The sequence below is a fragment of the Protopterus annectens genome, chromosome 8.part1 (genome assembly GCF_019279795.1).
Source record: "Protopterus annectens isolate FY-2018-M chromosome 8.part1, PAN1.0, whole genome shotgun sequence".
In the NCBI taxonomy this organism is placed as follows: domain Eukaryota; kingdom Metazoa; phylum Chordata; order Ceratodontiformes; family Protopteridae; genus Protopterus; species Protopterus annectens.
Genome location: NC_056742.1, coordinates 230,146,460 through 230,173,469, shown reverse-complemented (window position 1 = coordinate 230,173,469; position 27,010 = coordinate 230,146,460).

The following is a 27,010-nucleotide window of genomic DNA, read 5'->3' as shown; positions in this document are numbered from 1 at the left end:
ACCCAGGGGCAACAGACCACCAAGACTACAGTCTCAGGGTATGCAGAAATCTAAACAATGGAGTGCTCCCACCTCAAAAACAGGGAGTGGTAAGCCACCCCCTTATTGAAAAAGTTCACAACGACTTGTCTATCATCCTTTCCAGCCATGCCCAAGTACTTGCATCCATAGGGGGAAAACTCTCCCTGCATGCAAAAAACTGGATGTCCATTACCCAGGACCAATGGGTCCTAAACATTGTATCCCAGGGATACAGATTCTACTTCCACTCACTGCCACCCCCAAGCAGGTTGCCAGACCTTCCTCCAAACCAGTGGGCAGAGGCTCGAAAGCAAGTACTTTTTCTTCTAAGTATCAGGGATATTCAACCTGTTCCAATTGAGCAAAGGGGACAGGATTTATACTCTAGACTGTTCATGGTGCCCAGAAAAGAGAGCTGTTGGTGCCCTATCTTGGATCTGTCAATTCTCAACACTTACCTGGTGGTCCCAAAATTCAAAATGCTAACACTGGAACAGCTCCTTCCTATGCTAGCCAAGGACACCTGGTTAGTCACCCTAGACTTAAAAGAAGCTTATCTGCACATCCTCATAAGGGAATCTTGCAGGAAATATCTATGTTTTAGGGCAGGTTCTATGCACTATCAGTTCTCTGCACTTCCCTTTGGCTTATCTTCTGCCCTCAGAGTATTCACAAAGTACCTGGCTCCAGCCATTGCATACTGCAGGCAGATAAATATTCAAATTTACCCATACTTGGACGATTGCCATGATTCAGGTGGACAGTCAGGAATTGCTACTTCAGCACCTGGCATTTGTAAAGAGACTTCTAACTTACGTGGGGTACACCATCAATGAAAAGAAATCACAAGTGGTGCCCAGCCAAAAGATTGTATTTCTGGGAGCAAGCTTGAACACGACTTCCCAGATGGCATTCCTCACTCCAGAAAAACAGGTTTATTTGACAAACTACTTCAAACTAATGGCCACCAAAACCCAGCTATTTGCAAGAAAAATACTTCAAGCCCTAGGGTTCATGGCCTCATGCATTCTACTAATTCCATATGCAAGACTGCATATGAGGAAATTTCAATGATACTTAAAAAGTCTCTGGTGTCAACATTCTCAGGACCTGGAAACACTGATTACTATCATTCCTTGTCTAAGGGCAGAGTTCCATTTGTGGGCAGAGGCATGCAACCACAATAAGGGATTTCCTTTCACTCAACCCCTCGCTGCCCAAAACCTGTCAACAGATGCATCAGACTATGCATGTGGGGCTCACATAGCAGGCAAATGCATTCAAGGCAAATGGAGCCTAGGAAAAATTCCCCTGCATATCAATCAAAAAGAAATGTTAGCTGTACAGAATGCTCTGACAGCCTTCAAATATGTTATCCTTCCAGGACAACTCCTGATAAAGACAGACAACACCACAGTTATTTGGTACATAAACAAGGTGGGGGGAACTCATTCTTACCCACTCTGCAGGTTAGCCATGGGCCTGTGGAACACTGCATTGAGGAACCAAGTGCACCTGCAAGCTCAATTCCTGCCAGGCAAACAAAATTCACTGGCAGATGACTTAAGCAGAAATCTACTGAATGCACATGAGTGGAAACTGGAACCCAAGTCATTTAAACTTCTATTCCACAGGTGGGAGACACCAGAGTTGGACCTCTTTGCCTCCCCCCCAAAACCATCAATTGAGCACATTTTGCACCAGAAATCCTCACAGCCAAGCGTGGAAAGTGGATGCCCTATCCTTTACATGGGTAAACCTCTCAATTTATGCCTTTCCCCTTCTGCCCCTCCTCTCAAAAGTACTACTCAAGATCAAACAGGACAGACCAAAGACAATCCTTATTGCCCCAGACTGGCCACTCCAGCACTGGTACCCACTCCTATGCAGTCTGACAGCACTGCCATCTTGCCACCTACATCAGACCTCCTCCCTGCTGTCCCAGCAGGAGGGACAGATTTTGCATCCACAGCTGCAAACCTTGAACCTTGCAGCCTGAATACACCACCAGCAACCCTCAGCAAACAAGTGCTGGATGTCATCCTTGAGGACAGAAGGCCTAGTACTAGGAAATCCTATTCAGAAAAGTGGAAAAGAATTTGTTCTTGGAGCCAGTCTCAAGAAAAGGACATAGCCGTGACCACCTTATCTCAAATCCTAGTCATGCCTCTGCCATCTCAGCTTATTACAATACTGTGGCACCTCTCTTTTCTCCCTCTCTCATCAAACAACTCCTGAGAGGAGCTAAAATTTAAGGCCATTGAGGAGAGCTCCCATCCCTGTCTGGGACCTTAACTTTGTACTAGAGAAGCTCACGCTTCCCCTTTTGAGCCTGCTACTGCAGCAGAGTTAAAATTCCTCTCTTGGAAAACAGCCTTACTTCTATTCATCACTTCAGCAAGAAGAGTGTCTGAGTTACAGGCGCTAGTGGCTGTGGAAACCCTTCATTATTTTCCATGCTGACAGGTTTTCCCTTAGGACTAACCCATCATTTATGCCCAAGGTGGTATCCAGTGTGGCTTTAAACCAATCCATCCATTTACCAACCTTTTTCCCTAATCCTCAGAATAAAGGGGAGAGGATCCTGCAGTCCTTGGACATGCACAGACAGCTCAGGTACTACCTTGACGGAACTAAACCTTTCAGAAAATCTGACCATCTGCTAGTCAGCTTTGCTACAGGGACAGAGGGCAAGGCCATTTCAAAGCAAACCATTTCCAAATGGATAGCACACTGCATCAACTTCTGCTACAAACACCATGGAAAACCTACCCCACAGGGATCAGAACTCATTCCACTAGGGCTACCTCAACCTCTACAGTATTTCTCAGGGGAGTCCCTACCAGGGACATCCTGGAACCTGTAACCTGAAGTTCTGTACATACCTTCACCAAGCATTACCACTTACCTATCTTTTATAAATCCAGAGCTGGATTTGCCACAGCAGTCTTACAAGGCCTGCTAGACAGCCCTAATACTTCTTGACTGCCTCCACCCTTCCTCAGCTTTGGGAATCAACCAAAGTGTGATGACTGCAACAGTGAAACACGAAGAACATAGTACAGTTGTGTACACTTACCATAAATGTAGATGTTCGAGTGTATTCACTGTTGCTGTCCTTTTGGCTGGACAGTTAAAAGGTTAGGAAGGTACTCTATCTATCTATCTATCTATCTATCTATCTATCTATCTATCTATCTATCTATCTATCTATCTATCCTGTTGTTGACAAGATTAGTCCCACTAGACTAGTAACTTCTTTCACAGGATACCAGAGGTAGAATTCTATTACTAGGGAAAATTTGGCCAGGGTATCAGAAGACTTCCCCCTTTCTTTTAAATAGGTGCTGTGGGATATTTTACATCCAGCTGAGCAACCACAACCTCATGAAGATGGATCATCAATTTAAAGTATCCTCAAAGAACAGCACACTTATTAGTGCAGCATCCACTTATTGATTTTACTACTTTTGCAGAAATCCTTGTTCTACTACTAATGCACAGGGATATTTGAAAGCCTTGTTTTTGTAGGGCATCCTGGAAGATATATAAAGGTTCCCTGAAAAATACAAAAATGTTTCAGTGCACTGAAAGAGGGCTAGACTATCCATTTATACTACACTAATGAACCCATATAAGGGCCTTATAACACTAGGCAACTGTATGCTTTAGCCTTGGAAATAAGGGAATGAATCATCTCTCATCTAGCAGCACAATCCTTGCACTGAAATGTCACACTGAACATTTCCATCCTGTGTGTATGATTCTGCAACATACCACACAAGACAAATCTCAGTGTATACTGAGAATACATTGAAACATAATTAGACGATCCTTTTATAATGTATCATTGTGACACCAGTAAGACACAACAGAGGTGATCATGTGCCATACCTGGGCTTATCACTGGTAAACTTTTTGAATCTGATGTGACTTTATAATGATATGTGGTGAATTCTGAATTTGATGTGACCTTATAATGATATGTGGTGAAGTGTATGGAAATGTTGATTTGAAATACCTTGATGCTCAACTCAATTTGATTTTGTTTTATAGGGATTTTGCTACACATGCCATGAAAAGTATGAACTGATTTGTTTTATTTTTGAAAGACAAAATCTGCCTATGACATAGCCTACATATATACTTTTTGTACTGCTGTACATGACACTGTACTGCAGCACACACAAGATACTGGGCTAATAGAATTTTTGCTTATCCTTCAGTGCCCATGCAAATTGACATGTAGAAATATAACAGTAAGAAAACCTTGTAGATATGTATATTTTATTTTCCTTCAGAAATGAAACATGCCTTTTATCTTCCACTTTTCGTCCACCATTCAAAAATGAAACAAAAAATTGTCTCTTTGTCCCCCATATGGAAATTTAGGATTCCTGACAACTCCTGATGACAGGTTTGGCAAACATAAAATAGTAGAAAAATGTTTACCAAACCTATATTCAGTAAACATTTTTGCATATTAGTAACCCCCTACACCTCCATTGTAGGAAGGAGACACCCTCCATACCCAAAAACTTATATATGCCAACTCAAAGGTTGTACAACTGTGTGGAGAAAGAGGCAAACTCCATGGTTGACAAAAGTATATTTGGTAAAATATTTTGATCTTTTTATGATCTATGAAACTACCTTCAATAATTCATCAGGAAGCCAGATATTTATTGCAGGATGTCAGAAAATGAGGAATTTCTTGAACATGACTGCTGCCTCTATCGCAACTGATATATACTAAAGTGTAGCATTTTAAATGAAACAAGCTAGTATATAGTAATTATTGTTCATGCTGCATATACATTGAGGAAAACATGGCTTTGTAGCAATCTTCATGCTTCTAGGAGGGTCTGCTTCTGAAATGCAAGTTGCAAAATTACATTTCTCTTCCTTATACTAGAAGTTTTACTTTTACAAGTTAGAAGCCATAGGTATGTTAAAACTGGAAGGCTTGCAGGCTTATTGCAGTCAGAAACTCTGTGCTGTATACATTAAAGTATTGTAGATTTGACACATTTGAAAGTGTATACACACACACACACACACACACACACACTTCAAAAATAGAAATATTAGCAAATAGAAGGTATTTAATATTACAGACCCATATTTCTTGAATCAAAGTATTGACTGATTTCCATATTATTCTGTTTTCAAAATCTACAATCTTCATTAGAGTTAGTGCTACACCTTAGTGTTACACCTAATCATCTAGTTTTCATTGGAAAACATCAATTTTTTCTGGAAAGAAAATTATACTCAAGATACATTTTATCATCAAACTATCACAACCAAGGATCATTAGTTTATAATCAAATTTTTTTTTTTCGATAATCATTTTTATTGTTTTTCAAAATCATAATACAAACCACACACTATTTACATTATATACAAAATTGCTTCCAATGGTTAACTTCACAACATGTATCAACATCATGTCTTAACAATAGATCTAGCACTAATCAGGGAAAAAGAAAGAAAAAAAACACAAAAGAGAAAATTTGTAACAAACCAAAGCCAACAATCTGTAATATTTCTACGTCCTCTATCTAATCTAACATTGATTTTGTTCTCCTACTATATATCCTGAGAGAAAGTGGATAGGAACCTCTAGGCCAACACAATGTTGAAAATTTGCTCCCATATTTTTATACTGTTTATACTTTTCTTGTTGTTACTAATTAATAACTTATGCGCTAAAATATGCCTTATCGCTAACAATCTGAAATTATCCCACGATGTCTGGGCTGGGTTTAACCAATTTGTGGCTATGTATAATTTCATTAGTAAACAGATATTCATAATTACGATCCTCTTTGATTTATCTAAATTCTCCGGGGGAATGTGGAGAATCATAAATTCCCAGGAGAGTGTTGAGTTTTGGTAACCCATTTTTTGTAACTGCAATTTTAATGAGTTCCACAATTTATAGATGCACTTGCAACTCCAGAACATGTGTAGCAGATCCGCTGTCTGATCTAAACACTGTGGACATTTGGGTGAGTTCCTCGAATCAAATTTATGAAGAGTGGTTTATAATCAAATTCTTTTCAAATCAGAACTGAATAATTTTATCAAAGCAATTTTATTCTAAAGGCTATATTTTAAAAGGCTTAGCTTACAGACATTATATTTTTGGAAAATATAAATTATATTTTTGTAGAGTGCAGATTCTGAGGAATCCCATGACTACTAATGTGTTCTGTGTTTTTATCTATATATGTTCACTATAAATTTAGTCACATTACTCCTTTACCATAAAATGTCATACAGCTTGTGAAATTCATGCTTATCTGTTTAACTTTGATATATACTTTGAACCTTTCCCATTTATTGAAAAGCATGCTCCTTCATGTTTAAATCCTGATGTACTGTTTGGCATATGGATTTTGATTTGAATACATACCTGTTTCACAAGAATATCATTAGAAAGTGCTTTTACATTATAAATAATGTTTATGTATATCACTGTTCTTAGTGTATGAGTAACATTACTCATACTTTGTATATAACAGAAGCATCAGTTGGTCATTAAGTGAGATGAGAAAATGTGTTTCAGAAACAGGTATGGCTGCAATCAGAAAAAAAAACTTAATTATCAGCTCATTAGCATTATATTGAATTGCACACTAGCACTGTCCAACCTGACTGTACTAGTGTTTTCCTAAGCAGCCAATGCATCATTTTAGCAAAGGTAACCCTCTGCAATAACACACACACACACACACACACACACACACACACACACACACACACACACACACACACACACACACACAAAATCAGACAACCAGAAACCACCTGCACCCACTCATCAACAAACAGGGTCCTCTTCAGATGATAACACTCATGGAAACATCCATTAACCCATTCATGCATGTGCTTCAACACACATATAGACTCATGATTCCCTACCTAACCCCCTATTGCAACTACCCAGGCTGGCACAAAGTTAAACACAGACACACACAAACACATGCATTCATGCAGCTACATTCATGCCTCTACAGACATGCACAGCCACAAGAAACACCTACCCACTTCCACTTGGTCTTTCTTGAATTAACCTGCACCTCATGTATTCCCATAAAAGTAAATAGGGGTGCCATGTTTTAATTGTAGTCACTTTTTTCCTCCTGGAGTAGAATTTTACTCAGCCAAGTGATTCTGAAAATAACTCAACTGACAAAATCAGTAGATGGAGATATTTATAGAAGATAGCGCATTAAACACTCCCATGGATGGACATATTAGCATGCAGTAATGCCTGTGAGACTGCCCTCCATGTAGAAACACTCATGAAGTAAAAATCACAGTGGTTTCTGAACCAGAAAGGTTTAACATGATGAAGAATATTTCTAAGCTAAGGTGTTTTGTAGCATGTAGCCTTTCTGCATGCTAGACTGTGCATTTGTGTATTTTTACTTTTACAAATAAATTGCTGTTTTCTGCATTGGTTTTTTAATAATACTTCAGCGGTGCCTTCTAATTTAATTGCATTGGTTGTACTACATTTTTGTGATATTCAACTAGATGAAGCTTCAACCATTTGAAGAGAGATGGTTGAAGTAAAGACTTTATGAAAAATCTGAAAAAAGTTATTTTTGTGAGCAAGCCTCCAGGCCCCTCTGCACCTCTACATAGTGCAGACTTTGTCTTAACTCACATTTTACGTATACATTTCAATTCCAAAATTGCAGATACTTGGAGGAAAAGTAAATAATCAAATAGTGCTATCACTGCAAGCAAAAAAATAGAAACTGCTTCATCGATGATTCTCTATTGATAACAGCAACATGGAAAAGAAGAACCAGCAAGTTTTAAATAACAGTCTGAGCCTTTGTCCATTTAGTAGTTATCAACTTGTAGGATAGTTGATTGCTTTTTGAGTTGATATTATGTTATAGAAGCACCAAAACATCAATAATGGGTGCCATGCCCCTTTAATCAAGTATTCCATAGAATAAACCTTTCCAAGTTCACACAACTGATAAAAAACTCAACCAGATATAAAAACAATGATAAGGGTCTTGACTCGATAATGATTTCTAATGGTAGTGAATTTACCTCAGCAGGAACATTAACTGACTCTCTCAGTGACACTCTTCAAGCATTTACCCATAGATCTATTACTCATCTGGTCAAAACTCACAAATTCAAAATCACACACAGTAGTCACTGCCATCTTAAAATCTATTAACTGGTCTTCACTAAATATTTATTTTAGATGAAGCTGCTTATAATTTTAATATCATATTCCTAAATACACTAAATAGACTAGATCCCATATGTAAAAAGAGACTTACATCTAATAACCTTTAATTTGTTTAGTTTTGCAGTTCTTGAAAAGGTGTTTCTGAGCCCCATAGAGGTCCTATTGAAAATATTCTGGAGGCTAAAGAGTTACTTTGGCAGTTGAAATTGAATGCATTGGATCCACCTGGTTTGAATCCGAATATTTCTGTTTTGAGTATTCATAAACTAAGAGCTTATGACTAATTCCCTTGTTTTTATTTTTATTTTTATAAAAGTTAATTATATAAAATTTGATTTTGTAAATTTGTATGTTTCTGTGATGCACTGTCACATTATATTATATTTACATTTATATTTAATATTTTATTTATGTATGTGGGTATTTGATCTGCATTTTTACTTCCTGTGAGCTTACTATTTAAAGAATGGCTTCCTGTGTCAAGCAGGTCCTGATGAAGTTGGGTTTTAATTGTAAACTTGACGAAAGTGCTAAACCAGTTGCGCTACGGGTTTCTGTAATAAAGTCTTTATTTATACTTTGTTGAACTTATCTCTGCTGTATGACTACACCAGTGTAACATGTTTCTGTATAGTTTTAGTTTTGTTTCATTACTTGAGTGTTTTGAGTGGGTTAATTTAATAATTCCCACTAGCTCTGTAAACAAGCCAAGGTTATAATGGTAAATAAAGACAAAGTCTGGAAAGAGGATAAAGATTAAATCATAAAATTCCAGAAAATGGTAGCTCAAACAGGTAAACACCAAGATCAGCTAAACTAACTAAATATTAAAAGTTTAAAGTTCTCAAAAATGCTCAAATACTTCTATATGCATCAAAATACATAAAACATCCATTATTTATGAACCACTGCTAATTCCGACATGAAAAATATAGTATATGCAGCTATGTGTCAAACATGTAGTGCCTTCTATATTGGTAAATATAATAGGAAATTAAAATAATGCATTGGTGAACATTTGTTTGACATAAAATATAGAATGCTCATTAATGCACTATATAAACATGTCCTTCATAAAGGAGAACATCATCTCTTTAGATTTTCAGTGCTTGAAGTAATAAATGATAGTATAAGAGGTGCAGATATAGCCACTAAGATGGGCAATGCTGAATATAAATGGATTTCAGTATTTAGAGCTGATCAACCTCCAGGCTTAAATGATGACTATAGTATAAAGCCAGTATTAAAGATGGATGTTTGAAGGTGGCTGTTCCTTTAAATTTTTGAATGATGTGAGTTGATTATGTGATCTACAGAGGTTGTTTAAATGTCTGTTACTGCATTCTATGGTTTAATTTGAGTTAAAAAGGCATTTTATGTGAAAGCTTGTAAGCTTATTAGATTTTTAACTTAATGATTACTTGGTTGAGCTGCCATTTTCTGAAATGTTTGTATTTTATTTGGTACACTTGCTGGACAGGGATGGTATTTCTGTTGTTTCTGTAGAGAATAGAGCAATGTTGCAGTCACTATATTCACTGAGAATGCAACCAGATTGCCTACAACTACATTTGCAAATGACAAATAATTCACTTGTGTTGGATGAAGAAAGTAGATGAGTCGTCTACAAATGTTAGTGAATCTAGCTTAAATGACAACCACTTTCTGCTACTTTTAAAAGACTTTGAGGATAAGTTACAAAACTTTAAGAAAGAGCTAGTGGGAAGTTTGAGGTTTATTTAAAGACAAAGTTGTTTCATGTGGCTTATGTATATTAAAGATGGGTATTTATTCTGACACATATACTGAAATGTTAATACATTTTCAGGCTCTAAACTTGAAGATAAGTTTAGAATATATATCACTGATGAATGCATTTTTTCCATTGAAGTTACTATGCTATGTTACATTAATGAAGTGCACAGTACTATTAATTCCAAATTAGACTATAAGCAAAACACCAAGAATTTAAATGAAATGATGGATCAAGTATTGGCCTTTGAGCAATGTTTAATAGCTACCAAAAAAGAAAATTATTAAGGAATTAGTGTGACTTTAAATCTAGTAATGTTTTTACTAGGTCAAAAACTGTGTATATGAGAAATGTTACAACTTCAAATGCAATTGAATCGGCACAACCTCAGGTTAATGTAATAACAGAAATTTCTTTAACACCTCTGCATGTAGATCCCATGGATGTGGGAGCCCTTGACCCTATTGAACTGCCTTTATCATCACTTCTGCAAGCTGCCAATTTAGAGATGCCAGAACAGAACAGATCTCAAACAAGAAAATGAGAAGGGAGAGGGAGAGGGTGGTCAACAAGAAACCAGGGACCACAGACGTGTAGCAGATCCAGGACAAAAGTGATGTAGATAATATTGTCTATATCATTTCATTATGTGAAATTATTTCACATGACCTGAACTTGTTTGATAATAAGCTTACTTTCATACCAGCCAAAGATGGACAATTTGTAACTCATATTAGACTTTTCTCAAGAAAATTGAATTTAAAATTGATTTTTCCATCTAATGATAATAAGCCTGATGTTATTAAAAAAGACTACATTGTACCAGTTAGTCAGACTTTAATAAGTGCATTTCAAAAAGCCTGTGAAGATGAAATATTTGATATCTATAAGGAAAAGAAAGCATTATCTTTAAAATTTAATAACTTGACATCTAGTGGAAGGGAGGTCTTAAAACAGCTATTAAGTAACGAAAATAAAATTTGAAGTCAGCTGACAAAGCTGCTGTTATTATTATTATGGACAAAGAAAGATATCTAACTTCTGCATGTGATCATTTAGAACAACATGATATTTATACATTGCTGCAATGAAAATATGTTGACAAAATAATCTGTAATGTAAATGAACAGGTTTATACTATGCATTGGAATGCTACTCTTACATTGGAACTTCTGTAGTTTTTTTATTTGGCACATCCTATAATTCCATTCTTCTATGGTTTACCCAAGATACATTAAGAAATTATTAATCCCCCACTTAGACCAATAGTCTCAGCCACAGGCTGGATTGCTGAGTCAATATCTATATATTTAGAATCTAAGTTAAAACAAAGTTTATGCCATGTGCCTAGTTATATAAAAAACAGTGCTGACATTTTATACCGTTTTGGTTTTCTGAAAATAGTACCAGATCTTATAAATGTGTAACTCTTGAAATTGATTCCTTGTTAACTGTTATATCAAATGATTATGGAGTAGAAGTGGTGAGAAAACATCTGTCAATATAGATATCACTTGCCACTATGGAAATTTCAAGTATTTGCAAACTGCTTATAATAATAGTGGAGCATAATATCTTTCTCTTTCAGGATTTATACTATCTAAACTTAAAGCTTTAGCAATGGACATTCCCCTTGCTAATACCTATGCAAATTTAGTGTTAGTGGAAAAATTAATTTGTCTTTAATATGGAAAATCCAAATAGCAATGCACTCTTTTATAAGAGATTTGCAGATGATATTTTATGCTATGGGTTGGAACAGATCAAGCTTTAGATTTTTTTTGTGATATTTCTGCAACTAATTTTTTGAATGTTAAGAAAATTGTGTTTTCTTGGCCTTAAGTGATCTCTGATAGTCTCATTTAAGTGTTTGATTCATTTTGAGTTGCCTGTAAAGCTCTGTATAGAAATAACTTTTTTTATTCAAAAGAAACAGAGTTAGAAATTGTTTATCTATATTGCTACTCCCTAAACCTTCTTTTAACAGTAGTAGATTGTAGTTTATTTTAATCATTAATTGAATTAAATATTTTGCAATAAGGAAAAAATGGAGAAAGGTTGTATGTATTTCAGTAAAGGACTCAAGTCCAAATATAAGGATGTCGAGCGGCAGTGGTATTTTTCTATGCATATACATGTTTCTTCACTTGTATAGGTTATTAAATAATTATCCAATTGATTTACTTATATTTTCTAACTCTGAAAGGGAATCAAACCCATTCCTGAATCAGGACATTGTTACAGTTAATAAGTTTAGTATTGCTTTCATTACTGATGCTTGCTAAACTGTCATTGACAATTTAATGTTTTATTTCATATAACATAGTGACTATATAACTCTGAAATGTATCTATTTACAGAAATACAAGTAAGTTGAATGATATAGTAGTTTAATCGCTTAATTATATTGCACAGCAAATACAAATATTTTCAGCCTAACCAAAAAAAGGGATAAATTAACTCTGCCAGAAGCACTACTAACCACTTGAGTAAGATACAATTTTGGTAACCCTTACTTGCAAGGAAATAAATAACTAATTGTGGCATAATGCTATTGTCTTTGATTTACCTGTTTTACATGAATCTTGACTAGAATCATCAATGTATTTGTTTTGCTGTCATTTAAAAACTTCTATCTAAAAGGGTTGCGCAGATGTTTATATGAAGAGTGATAAGCGGGATGGTGTGATAGTTTTTGAAATGTATACACTCTGAAGTGGTTTTCAAGATGAATAGTGTTTTAGATTGGTACAAATATTTGTCTTCTATATAATGATGCTTAATATCATAAACAATGTAAATAATATTTAGGTCAACTGATACTTAAATACTGTATTACAGAAAAACAATCTTACAGGAATAAAAGCAGAGGTTACATTAAGGAATTCCTGTAGAAGAAAATACATGTTTAGCAGATTAGTTTTATCATCCAAAGAGAGCACTTGGGTAAAGTGTTCTAGAAACTGGGTAGTGCTACATGCATCTGTAGGTGAGCTACTAGAAACATGTATTTCCATATAGCTGTTATAAAAGACTGACAAAATCTCTTATATCATTATTGTTACCTGAGACCATGTTATTCCAGTCACAATTTAATTTGACTAAACCCATTAATAGTTCAGATGGGATAGTGGCATTATGCATATTTAGCTCTAATTTATTTAAAAAAAAACAATTTATATAAATTATATAAAAGCATGCGTAGTTTTAAGTTCATGCTGACACTCAATTAAAAATGCATATTAATACAGTTAAATGTTTTCTCTTACAGTACTGCCTAGCAAAGAAAGTGTGCTTTCTTATTCTTGCACATTTCCAAATATGTTGTTTTACTGATAAGCATACATCCTAATATTATGTTTAGTCATCAAATACTAAATAATATGTTTTCACCCTGTTAGTCAAATAAATGTGTTTGAATTAGCTTATTCATTCAATCACCCCTTGTTCATTAAGAAGATAAATAAATGACAAAGTACAAAGACAAAATGATAGATTTTAAAAATTGGCTAAAATGGTGTCATTCAAAGGGGATCCAGTGTCTGTCAGCCTGGGATGACATGCTCGACAAGCCACGTTGCTTCACTAGGGATGGCTTGCACCTGTCACCACTGGGCTTTCGGATATTGGCAAAGGCTCTTGCCACCCCCATAGTGCCTTTTTTAGGCAAGGCTCAAAAGTCAAACCCACCCCCATAGACAGCACAAGGAACAAGAAACTAAGGGTAATGCTGCTAAATGCCAGAAGTCTTAACCTCAAGATGCATGCACTCGAAGCTCTCCTCAGTATGGAGAACATCAATATCTGTGCAGTGACAGAAACCTGGTTCAAAGCTCCACAGAGCACCCCAGCACTACCAGGCTATACCTCATATCATGCTTTTTGGCCCCAAAACCCGGACTGAACCACAAAAGGAGGGGGAGTTTCCATATTTATCAAGGATATCCACACCTCCAGGTTAGTGGCATTGCACGAAGTATCGGAGACCATCCATGTGCAACTAACAGTGGGCAAGACTGCTTTTCAGTTTATAGCATCCTACAGACCACCCTCTCAAAGTCAGGAATCCCACTCGGCTTTCCTGAAAACATTGGAGAACATGAAGATCTCTCCGAACACCATTATATTGGGTGACTTCAACTACCCAAACATTGACTGGGAGCACTAATCAAGCCCTAGCACCTTAGCCCAAAGGTTCCTGGAAATTATAAACTCAAATGCTATGGAACAACTAGTCACCACTCCCACAAGAGGGGACAACATACTAGACCTGATCATTACCAACATGGGGACTCTATGCTCCACACCAGAAGTATATCCCTCATTGGTAATATCAGACCATAAATTAATTTCATTGGATGTCCACATCCCGACCCCACCCCCAGCCCAGAAAAACCACAGTGAAAAACTTCTCAAAAGCAAACTTCTCACTTCTCAAAACTGAAGTGGAATCCTTCAAGGCCCCAGGGCCAGTGGAAACTACGGCCCAAACTGCAGAATCCTATATAAACGCATTCTACGGACATCTCCATGAATGCATGGATCATGCTATCCCAAACAAAACCAAGACCTTGTCATCCAAAGGCAGGCATCCAGTCTGGTGGACCCCTGCCATAAATAAACTGTACAACAGAAGGAGGAAGCTACTACATGATAGAGTAAAATCCCTAATAGGGAAGGCATCTCTGATCAGTACTAGCAAAAAATTACGATCCCTCATAAAATCCTCCAAGGCCAGCTTCAAGAGAAAAATTGCACAGGACACCAAAGACAATCATGAGGCTTTTTTCAGTTATGTTAGAAACCTGGGATGCAACTCCCAGACTTGTTCTGAGTTGATTCTAAATGACAAAAAATACACTGAACCCACAGCCATCGCCAATATCCTGGCAGACAGGTTCAGTGCAAACTTCTCCACCACCCCCCCCAAAAGAGCAAGTATCTATCCCAGCAGAGGGCTGCCTCCCAAACATCTCTGATGCTCAGGTGAAGGCTGCCCTCTCCAAAGCAAAGAACACTGCTTCCATGGGACCAGATGGCATCCCAGGTTGCGTCCTACATGAACTCCAAGAGGAACTAATCCCTCAAATAAAACAGCTATATGATCTCAGCCTCACTACAGGATATGTGCCCACAGAATGGCGTACAGCAACAGTGGTCCCACTCCACAAAGGTGGAGCCTCTACGGACCCTGGAAACTATCGCCCCATAAGCCTGACTAGCTTAGTCTGCAAGGCTATGGAGAGGATCATCAAGGAGCTCATAAACAAAGACATTGGGGACCTACAGACACTAGATCCTACCCAGTTCGGCTTTGTCAAGGGCAGATCCTGCCTTTTGAACCTGGTTGACTTCTTCAAAACAGTCACCAAAGCCATAGATGAAGGGAAGGTAGTCCACACAGCCTATCTGGACCTTGCAAAGGCATTTGACACAATACCCCACTCGGGCATCATAGATGAGCTATCCAGCTTAAATATAAACCCCTATGTCACAAGATGGGTCGCAAACTGGCTCAAAGACAGAACCCACAGAGTGAGAGTTGCTGGAACCATGTCAGACTCAAAACCAGTCACAAGTGGCGTCCCACAGGGTTCTGTCCTGGGACCACTCTTGTTCGGTATATACTTTTCTGAGGTACAGGCAAACGTGGGAGGACTATGGCTCACCAAGTTCACAGACGACTGCAAACTGGGTGCCATAATCAACTCTCCAGCTGACACAAACAACCTTCAAAAAGGTCTCACAGAGACAGATAACTGGTGCCAGCGCCATGGTTTAAAGCTAAATGCCAAAAAATGTATAGTCATACCCTTTGGCAAAAACAATGTGCCCACAAATTACCACATGGGCTGAAACCCATTAAGTACAGAGAAAGTTATTAGGGACCTGGGGACGCAAGTTGATAGCAATCTCTCCTTTGAAAACCACATTGCCAAAGTGGTTAGAAAGACCTTCTACATAGCCCACCTCATCATGAAGGGTTTCACATCTAGATCAAGAGAGGTAATCGTGCCCCTTTATTCATCCCTCATCAGGCCCATCATAGAATACAATGCCCCTTTTGGGATGTACCTTACCCGACACCTGCAGCAATTAGAAAGACCCCAAAAGTATCTCACCAAGAGGATCAAGGGTCTCAAACAGATGCCATATGCTGCTCGGTTAAAAAAAATCCAGCTCTACTCAGTTGCATACCGCCTACTTCGAGGCGATCTATGCCTGACATACAAAGCTATGTCAAATCCAGAATTAATGGACATGCTCCACCTCAGTAAATCTAAATCCCTTAGAGCCACACGCTCGAGGGACTTGAACCTCAGCACAGAAATAAATAGAACTTGCTGGAGGGACAGGTTCATAACCCAGAGGCTCCCTTCGCTCTGGAATAGAATTCCAGTTCATGTGAGGCAGAGCACCTCACTGAATCTCTTCAAGAAGAATCTCGATAGGTGGATGGGGGATTGTAGGATTGTCCCAGGGATTACTCCCGTGTCACTACTAGACAGAGGCACAGTAAACTAAACCTTAAAAAGGGCACAGTATACTCAAATCAAGGGGTGGCGTAAGCCATACAGAATCGGGCTAGGCTTATAATTGCCTCAGGGCAGATAGCCTAGTATGAACCTATGAACCTATTATTTTTTTTTTTACTATGCTCTGTTATATGTATTTTCAATTATTATAGACCACTGATGATTGACTGATCAACTACATGTTTTGTGTTTGTACTTTATATTTTTTTTGTTTGGCCAGTGTTGTGGCTGAAATGGGTCCTTGGTCCATGCCCTTATGCATTTAATGAATATAAAATAAAAATAATGAAGAAAAGTTAGGATTTAGCCTCCAGTTTTTGACTCATTCTCTGTTAAATATAGACTTCTTGATTTTGCCATTTGATTTTGCTATTTATCTCATGTTGTTTTAATGATTCTGAGGAAATATTTTTTTACTCTTTCATTTTTGGTTTCCGTCCTGTTTTTGGATCTGTATCATTGACTGACAGATCTATCAGCAAATGAGAGAGCTTGCCTGTTATATTAAAACACTTGCACTTGAGCAGATGCTATTTTGTATTCTGTGTTAAAAAGACTTTTTGATTTCATTTAGTATTTACCCCTTATAGATTCTGAGAAAATGCTGTTATTTTCTTTAATTTGTGGTGCCCTTCCTGCTTTCGGGGTCTGTGTTGTTTATTGTCAACTCTATCAATCAATCACTGAGCTTTCCTGATACATTTAAATCTACACAGCTGATGAAACTTGAGAAGAGTGAACACCATATTTGTTGTGTTGATGAGAAGATGCAGAGATGTGCGGAGTGCAACTCTGCAAGACAGCATTGTAATGAGAGAATAGTTAAATGGTGGAAATGCTGTCAAAAGATATGACTAATTTTTTAACACTGCATTAGTACTGCACTTACTTTGTCTGTACTAACAAGATCATTAGCAGTATTACTTCTGTGTTTATTATTGTAAACTATATATAAACAATCAATAACTCTTTCAAGGTTTAATAAATGTGTCTTACTGTAATTATAGATAAGGAATAGTAAATAGTGAATGTACTTAGTATGGATACATGAGTTTGAAGATTTAGTAAAGCATAGACTCTTAACCCAGTTTAGCAGATGTAGTGGTTACACGAAGGTAAAAATTCATCAAGTACTGATGATTGAACTGTTTAAATTACAACAGTTGTTGAATTTACTGGAAGGAATAACTTGGGTAATAACTTTAAATTCCTATGTAGCAGTTCTACTGCATTACATACTATTACAGGATTAAAGTTTTGGAAAGAAGACTTGCAAACTATCTTAAATGAACTCACAAGAACATCACATAACCTAGTTAAAGAGGTTATTAGAACTAACATGAAGATTAAAAGAAAGAAAAAATGCAAATCAGTGCTTGCGCCAGGAACCGATTCAAACTGAGCAAGACCAAAGAGAATAACATTAAAGTAAATTATGCATGTCAAGATTAAAAAGATAAAAAAAAAAATGTGCATCCAACATAACAATACTTAATTGTCATATGTATAGGGCAAGAGTAAAGAGATATACACAGTGAAATGCTTATTAAAAACCCAATGACTATGTCATACAATGATTCAAAATTCCTTGTTACTCAAAATCCAGTACACAAGTTCATCTTGAACTGAATCTCAATAAAGATCAGCCTCCAGCAGTACTGTATCCTGATATCATTGTTGAACAAGGGTGCTCTGTCTCACTCTCTAAACTCTCTCTCTCTCTCTCTCTCTCTATATATATATATATATATATATATATATATATATATATATATATATATATATATATATATATATATATATAAAACTAACACAATAGCAGCTTTAGAAGGTCAGAGAAAAAGTCCTCATCTAAAGCCACCGTCAATTAACTACAATGAAAGTGTTCCTTCTAGGTGTGCACATTTTTTTGCTTAGCAGCACAGCTATACCAAAAAGGCATGACATCTCTGCTGTAAATACTATAAATAACAGCATGTCCTCATGTTGGAGACTCTATATGAAATCTGATATGTCGAAAACTGGTTGATTTAGAGTAAAGTAATATTTATGTAACACCTCTCCTAGGTGTTAAACTTATTGAAATTCCAACCTTACTGCAGAAACTAACATGACACACCAACAAATGCAAGCACATTATCACGCATGAAAAAAAAAAGCAGTGACCAAAAAGGACTCTCATTGAGGTCTTAGAATTTGCACAAATAATGAATATCGGGTTGTTTATTAGTGAGGTTATACCTTCAATATCTTGGAATGCCTATCATTCTGACACCCATAAAGAAAATATATAGCTTAGTCAATTGTGTTCTGAAAAACATTCAAATTACAGGGATGAATGTAAACATGATCATTGACTGACTTTTTACACAAGATGGCCTGCATTATAGGCACTAGGGGGCTGTATTCTTAAGTAAGCATGATCATTGACTTTTACACAATATTGTCTGCATTTAAATCATTATGAGGCTAGATTCTTCAGTTTTGATTCATTGCGAATTTTAAATGTCCATTTTTATTTATGGTAGCACATTTTATACAAAGACTAGTGATTTCATTTGATTTGTTGATAATATCACATGACTTTGGTTTTATAAATTTATTTAATGTGTGGTTAGCCAGCAGTTCTGATGAAGTCCTGGCTTGACAGTAGAGACAAAAGTACTTAACTATTTTTTAATAAATATTTGGAATGTTATGTTTTGTGTGTTGTTCCTTGACACAGTTTCTGCAAGTGTTTTTCTTGCTTGTGGACTTGTGGGGAAACTCGGTTGCATTTGAATTTTGTTTTTGTGATTCTCAGGATTGTATTCTCTCAAATATGGTGGTTATTGGTTGCTTCACCTGAGAGTGAATACCCCTATTTCCTCACAAGAATTGTTTTCTAATATGATGCCTGAGACCCATTACATCCAGGTTAGTGGGGTGATACAATCTCATCATTTGAATGAGGGGATTACACTTGCATCTTTAACATGTAAGTTAACACAATTAATAGATTTATTGACTTCAGTTGCATCTTGACAAATGTACCAGAGCAAGGAAAGTTTTTGTTGCAAGGAAGTGATTCTGCTTGTTTTGGTTGAGTTTCTGCACCAAGATATGAATTGGAACAGTCCCTACATGCCCTAGACATGGTACTTTCCAATGTGTTGCACACTAGTGAAACAAATGGTCAAAGAGAATGAGTTGGAATTACATCTAATTGTAATCTAAGTTTACAATATGAAATAAATCAGCCAAAAAATGAGGTAAAGTGCCCGAAAAGACAAAGAAACAACTTATGTAACAAAAACAGGCACCAATGGAGGTGAAATGAATGAATCTGAATACTTGTAATGGAAACGACAGCTACGTTTATTCAGTACATAAACGCACACATCACATGGCGTTTTCATCCACAGAACTTCGTCAGATGTATCAAAATTTATCCAAGCTGTAGCAACCCTATTTATACCCCTTCCCCCCTGTAATTAATTAACCAATTAATGATTTATTCAAACAATTAATGTAATATAACAAACATTAAACCTTCTATGTTCATTAGTAAATACATACGCTAACATAAAAATGTACTGTTGATGCGTAACAATTAAATAAAACTTTCTACTTAAAACCTATTTACAATCATACAAATTTACTAGTGTGCATAAAATATTAATGCATAAAATAAAGCTCATATATTTAAAATAAATACATTTAAAATCCTCATACATACTCCTTAGAGTTTTAATAAAAAAGCAATAAAAAATATATATATATCCTACAGGAAACTTTACAGAAAAATATGTATTTATTCACACGCTTGCCCCTGAAATTGATTTAACAAATTATTAATGTTCAGGGTGTTGTAATATAAACAACAAGTGAAAGAAGTAATTTAAATCTAGTTTGTACAATAAATCCTACAACTTAGCTGCCCTCATCCTTAAGATGAGAGCAATAGAAATGTGTTCATTAAAACCTGGGAATCTATTGGCTTCAAGCAAAAACTGACAATAAAGTTCCCTAACTTCTATCCTATTGTCCCAAGGTCCCCCTGGTGTCCTGGTGCACCATTTCTGTTATGAAAAAAACATATTTAACTCCAATACATGTCATGGTATGTTTATATATTGCACTGTTGCCATCTTTTATTTTAATGGCGTTCAAATGTTCATATATTCTTCTTTTTAGTTTGCGTGTGGTCTTTCCAATATAAAATGCACCACATACTTTGCATAAGGCTAGGTATATCAAACCTTCACTATTACAACTGGAAAAGCTACCACTCCTAATGGTATACTGCCTATCTGGAATGTATAAAAAATCTTGTCTCAAAATAAATGCACATTGGGCACATGTTCCACATTTGTAAGTGCCTAATTTTTTTCCAGTAGGCCCTTTGTAATTCTTCTCCAACAATTCCTTAAGGTTTTTACCTTTTTTGTATGTAAATTGTAACGAGTTTTTAAATAAATTCTCCAATTCTGAATAACAACCAAACTTTCCCAGTGTTGTTTGATGATATTTCAAATCATGAGAGTTTTTTGATTGTAATACAAAACATAATTCCCCCCAAATGTATTCCCCATCTAACGCTCCTCCTGCACCTCAACTTGTTCACATCCCAAAATTGGGGCAAATCTGGAGGTTCTGGCCTTTTTAACTTCTACCATCACTTCCTTCACCATTGATGCAGGATATTTCCTAGCTAAAAACATGTCCCTCAACTTCCAACTTTCCTGTTCAAAGTCTGCATCCCTAGATGTCATCCTGCTGCTGCGGTTGAATTGTCCTTTAACAATGCATCTTTTCTGTTTGTATGGGTGTGAACTACTAAAATATAAATAAGAATTGGAGAAGGTATCCTTCCTGTATACTATTGAGGTGTATTGCTGTAAATGTTTATCCTTCTTAATGGAAACGCCTAGGAAATTCATCTCTTCTCTAGAAATATGGTGTGTAAATTTCAAAAATTCAGTAGTCATGTTTAGGTATTGTATAAAATCTATTAACTTGGCCTCCCCTCCCTTCCAGAAAATGCATATATCATTTAGTTACCGTTTATAATATACCCAATACAGCGCATATTCTGATTCAAGCACAAATTTCTCATCCCACATCATAAGCACTATATTTGCATATGTAGGGGCACAACATGCCCCCATAGCAACCCCTTGTGACTGCTTGAAAAATTCACCTTCAAAAAATAAGAAATTTTGTTGCAAGACCAAATCCATTAGCTCAGTATGTACCAAAAAATTATTATGGTCCAAATTTCCATACTTGTTAATAGCCTCCTGAAACCATTCAAAACCTGTAGAATAAGGAATCACATTAAATAGATCCTGTATATCCAATGTAACAAATATTATGGAATCAGAATACATATTGTCCTTAATAATTCTTAAAAAGTCCCAGGAATCTTTCAAGATTCCATTAAAGGAAACCCATATGTTCTTTAATTTGATGTCTAAGAATTTGTCTAAAGGGTAGGTTTTGGAACCATTTGCGGCTACTATTGGTCTCATTGGGGGATCCTCCACATTCTTATGCACCTTGGTATCCCAAATATGGCAGGGATTCTGGGTTTTTCCACACTAAGATACTTATAGGTATCATGGTTAATTAGGTTGTCATCCAACATTTCTTTTAAAGCAAAATCTGTTTTGCGATAAGCTACATTAATTTCATTCCTTGATACCCTAACATATCTAGTAGTATAATTTAACATATTCATCATTTTACTAGAATGTAACATACTATCCAGCAATACTGCCCACCCCTTTATCAGGTTGCATCACCCTGATGTAACAATTTTCCTGTAAAGATTTAAGAAGTTCCATATCTTTCTTCATGAGATTTGGTTTACCTTTCCACTTTTCTTTAAATTCTTCTCTAATCTCCTTTTCTATCTGCTTTTCCAGATTTTTTAGCTGGGGGTGCATGGGTGGGTTAATGGTACTAGGTTTTCTAACTTCAAATTTTGATACATCTGACAAAGTCTGGTGGATGAAAACGCTGTGTGAATGTATTGAATACACTTATCTGTCATTTCCATTACAAGTATTCAGATTCATTCATTTCATCTCCGTTGGTGCCTGTTTTTGTTACATAATATGTAATGAATGCTACATTGGATGTAACATCATGGTTGAGTAATTTGTTTTTCGGCTTTTAGGTACCCAATATATCGTCTGGTGTAAATGGAACTTTTACAGTCAGCTGAAGTTACTTTGCAACTTGACAATGCCTACTTAAAAGAGTGTATTTCATGAGGGGGGGGGGTCTCAGAAGGATTAAGGATTTAAAAGTTTCCAAAAGGTGTTCACAACAGTACTGAACTATTAAAAGAACTCATTGATGATTGTGTCATTAAAATTATGATAGTTGTATGACTTTGTGAAAAGGTGATGCTTAGACTATTGGATAAAATTCAACATTTGGACACCACTTAAAAGTGATTTGTTATATGATATTAAGATAGATGATTATTTTTAAGACATTTAGACATGTGGATAGTTTTATTGACAAAGTTAAAAAAAAATAATAAAAAAACAACAAGTTAATTAGGGATGATAATGAGTATTCTAAGGTATTCTTACCCAGTACCTAAGGATAAGTTGGGAATAACACAACAATATTCTGGTGTTATTAGAGGCTACACTGGTAACTTTCATTCTATTAGTAGTTCTGTGGTTTATGATATGTTTAGTGATGGTCCAAATGCACGCATTGATAATGGTGACTTTTTTTTAGATGCCACGAAGTTCCCTACCCTGAGGTGTTTGTAGACAATACCCCAGAGGAACAGGAATGCTGTGGTTCAATGTCCGGAAATGATTTACAGGTTCTGATTAAAATAACACAAACAGGAACAACCCAATGAAACAAAGGTGGTACTAGAGAATAATGATACTTTAAATTGCACATTTGATGTTTTTACAGCTTCTGATAGTCTTGCTCTTGATTATGAACCATTTTAATTGTACATTCCCCATAGTTAATGATTATCATGGTTTTAAGATTTTTTATTATATTCATGTGGACGTTGATGATAGAAATGTTAAGCTTTTTGTAGAGGGTTTATGTTTGTTCCTAATTATAAAATGGGCATAGTTGATGTATTAGATCTTAAGTTACACATTAGAAAGTTACATTTAAAGATATTTTTCAGCATATTACTAACAAGACTGCTCAAGTGAAAAAGTGTGTCTACTTTGCAATTGTTTGAACAATTATGTGAGAAAGATTTAAGGAAAGTGGTATAGTAGTGATATATGGTGGGCTGTAATATGACAAAGGATAAATTTAATTTAATGAATGAATTGGTCAAAATACACAAGAGCATGAATGATTCTCCTTACATTGCTGCAACTGGACCTAAAATCCATCCATTAGCTTTGTACATAGAATGGACCTTAAAGCATTTTCTTAATGATTATCTCTACATATTGAAGGATTTGGGGGATTTTTTAGGTAAAACTAAACAACAGTTCTTTGATGATGAGTTACTTTTGGTTACATTTGATGATGTGGATGTTTTTTCATGTATACCTCATATTATAAGAATCATTTGGTTTGAGAAGTTTGTGGAAGAAGTGACAAACAATAGAAAAAACAACATTTTAGTTGATCGTATTGACATGGTTCTTCACAAAAATTTCCTATTTTCTGAAGCAGAATATCATAAACAGATGAAAGTGATTGCCGTGGGAGTGGCTTGTGCTCCGTTATATGCCACCATTGTTCTGTGGTATTAGAAACTAAATGTTGTATTTAATTCAAACCATATGCATCATGTGGTCATGTTTTTTGTGGTTTCTTTATGATATATTTGTTATTGGGAAGTGCAGTGTTCCACATCTTATGTATATTTGAATTCTACTTCTGATTTCTTGAGGTTAACATTTTCATATTCAAAGGAAGCTATTAACTATTTGTATATATTATTATCAAAGTATATTTATCAACAAAATTTGAACTCCAGATTATATAGGCAACATACATTTTCTAATAACTTTTTACATTTTACTAGTAGTCATCCATATTTTTAGAAGAAAGGTTTAATGAATGGCTAAATGGTGTGAATTTCTAGGTTGGTGTCTGAGGAATATCAATTTATAACTGAAATAAATGAGTTAATAGATATACTTCTTAATAGGAGCTATCCTGTTAAATTGTTACACTAAAATAAAGATTAAATATGTAAAAAATAACAGCAATGTTCTTTCCAATATAAGGCACGCAGGGGGAAGAATATCAAATATGAAGGATTAATTAGTAAATAATTATAACCATTCAACAATGATAAAATATGGCATTGGTAGTAATATTAAGTAAATTATTAGAAATGACTGGAAGCTTATTGAGAATGACAATAATGTCAACAACATTTTGAGTAGTTGCTCCCAAATTGTATGTAAAAGGCATTTGAATTTAAGAAGAGGTTGTAGAGGGGCAACACCCATTATGATTCTATTGCGGTCAACAAAATAGGTAAGATCATGAGGCAGTGTGGCTCATGGCAACAGTGCAAGTATAGTTTTAAAGGACAGTGCCTGAAACGTATGAGTTACAGTTATGAATTTAAGCTACAATATGCTTGTGATTATAACTTAACTGATGTAGGATATATCACATTTTGTGATTTTTGCTATTGCTGTTATGTTGATAAGACTGAATGAACCTTGAGAAGAAAGATATATTAATATTATTTCGATACAGTTAATTTTAATATTAATAATGCCCTTTATAAACACAGGTTATCGTGTACTGAAAATAAAAAGTTTACTTCTTTGTCTTGGAGCAAGTATTACCTAATCCAAGATGAGGGACATTGGAGCTTAGGCTTTAATACCATGAATTGCTGTGGCAAATAAGGTTAGAGGTTAGTTTATACCCAATGCTCAATGATATGCTATACATGAGCAGTGTGTTAAAACTATGGGCAGCTAAGCTTGAGTGATTTTTATTAATATAATTCCTTTTTTTGTAAATTTAACTAAATGTCCAAATCTTTATTGGTTATTTATTTACATAAGGATGAATTTATTGAGTTTTTATTCATTGTGATTTTTATACATCCATTTGAATTCATTGTAGTACATCTTAAACATAAGGTTAATAATTTAAATTGATTTGTTGATAATATCATATAGCTTTAATTAATGGTCTTATAACTTTGTTTAATGTGTGGTTAGCCAGCAGTTCTGATAATGTTCTGGCTCAACAATAGGGATAAATATACTTAATTATTGATTAATAAATATTTGAAATATTATTTGTGTGTGTGGTATTTCACAGCCTGGTTTCTGAAAGTGTTTTCCTTGTCTGTGGCGTTGTGGGGGGCCTTGGTCGCATTTGTTTTTTTACCATAGGTAAGGAGGTTAGTAGAACTAATATGAAGATTAAAAGAAAAAAAAAAGAAAGTCAATTTTTGTATCAGGAATAGATTTAAAATGAGTATGTCCAAAAAGCATAAAATTAAAGTAAATTACACATTTCAAGATGAAAATGGTAAGAACTGTGCATAGAACCCTTGCCTGGTTCCTCTTTTCAAACAAAACTTATCAGAGAGGGACTCCCCCACTTTAGATTTTGCCTCAAATCCCCCAACCTCTTAATTAACCTTATTATTGTGTCACGGAATACAAATGCTTCCATTGCCCTACTCATAAAATCTCAACTTACTCTCTTAAATGATTTCTATATATCAAGATTTACCAACAGCAGTGGTATTTTCTTACATTCTGCATCCATCTGTATCATTACTTTATTAATATTGTCAAATATTTGCCTCCCTTGCACAAAAAAACACATCAATCCATATCCATTAATTTTGGCATTGGCTTTGCCATTCCTTTAGCCATTATAGACGTAAACATTTTATAATCATGCTTTACAATCAAAATGGGTCTATATGAAGCTAGATCTGATGGATCTTTACTATTTTTTGGTATTACAGCCACCACAGCTTTCTTCCAGGATTTTGTTACTTCTCTTCTTTTTAAAATACTGATATACAAAACCTTCCAGATTTTTATCACTTTCTTCCCTTCCAAGCTTCCAATCTTCCACAGGAATATCATCTATTGTTGGAGACTTTCCTTGAGATTGGTTATACATCACCAGTTTTATCTCATCTCCTCCTGTCCTAACTGATAATAACTGAGCCTCATCTACCTCTAACCTTGACATTTTTAATTGTTCAATAAACATTTCATTTACACTTTTTCTTGATTTCTGTATTTCTCTGCTTTACACTAATTTTAATAACATTTGCAAAATATTTCAAAAACCTCTACAGAATCTCTTGTTATTTTCTTGTTATAGGCTCCCTAAGCTTGGCAACAACTCCTTCTACTTTCTGATGCCTGAGCTATTATGCTAAAAGATTTTGTGCTCTGGAGTTATTATAAAAAGGTTGCTTAACAGCAATCTTTCTAAACTCATGCATACTATCCAGGTAAAGCCTTAGTTTATTTT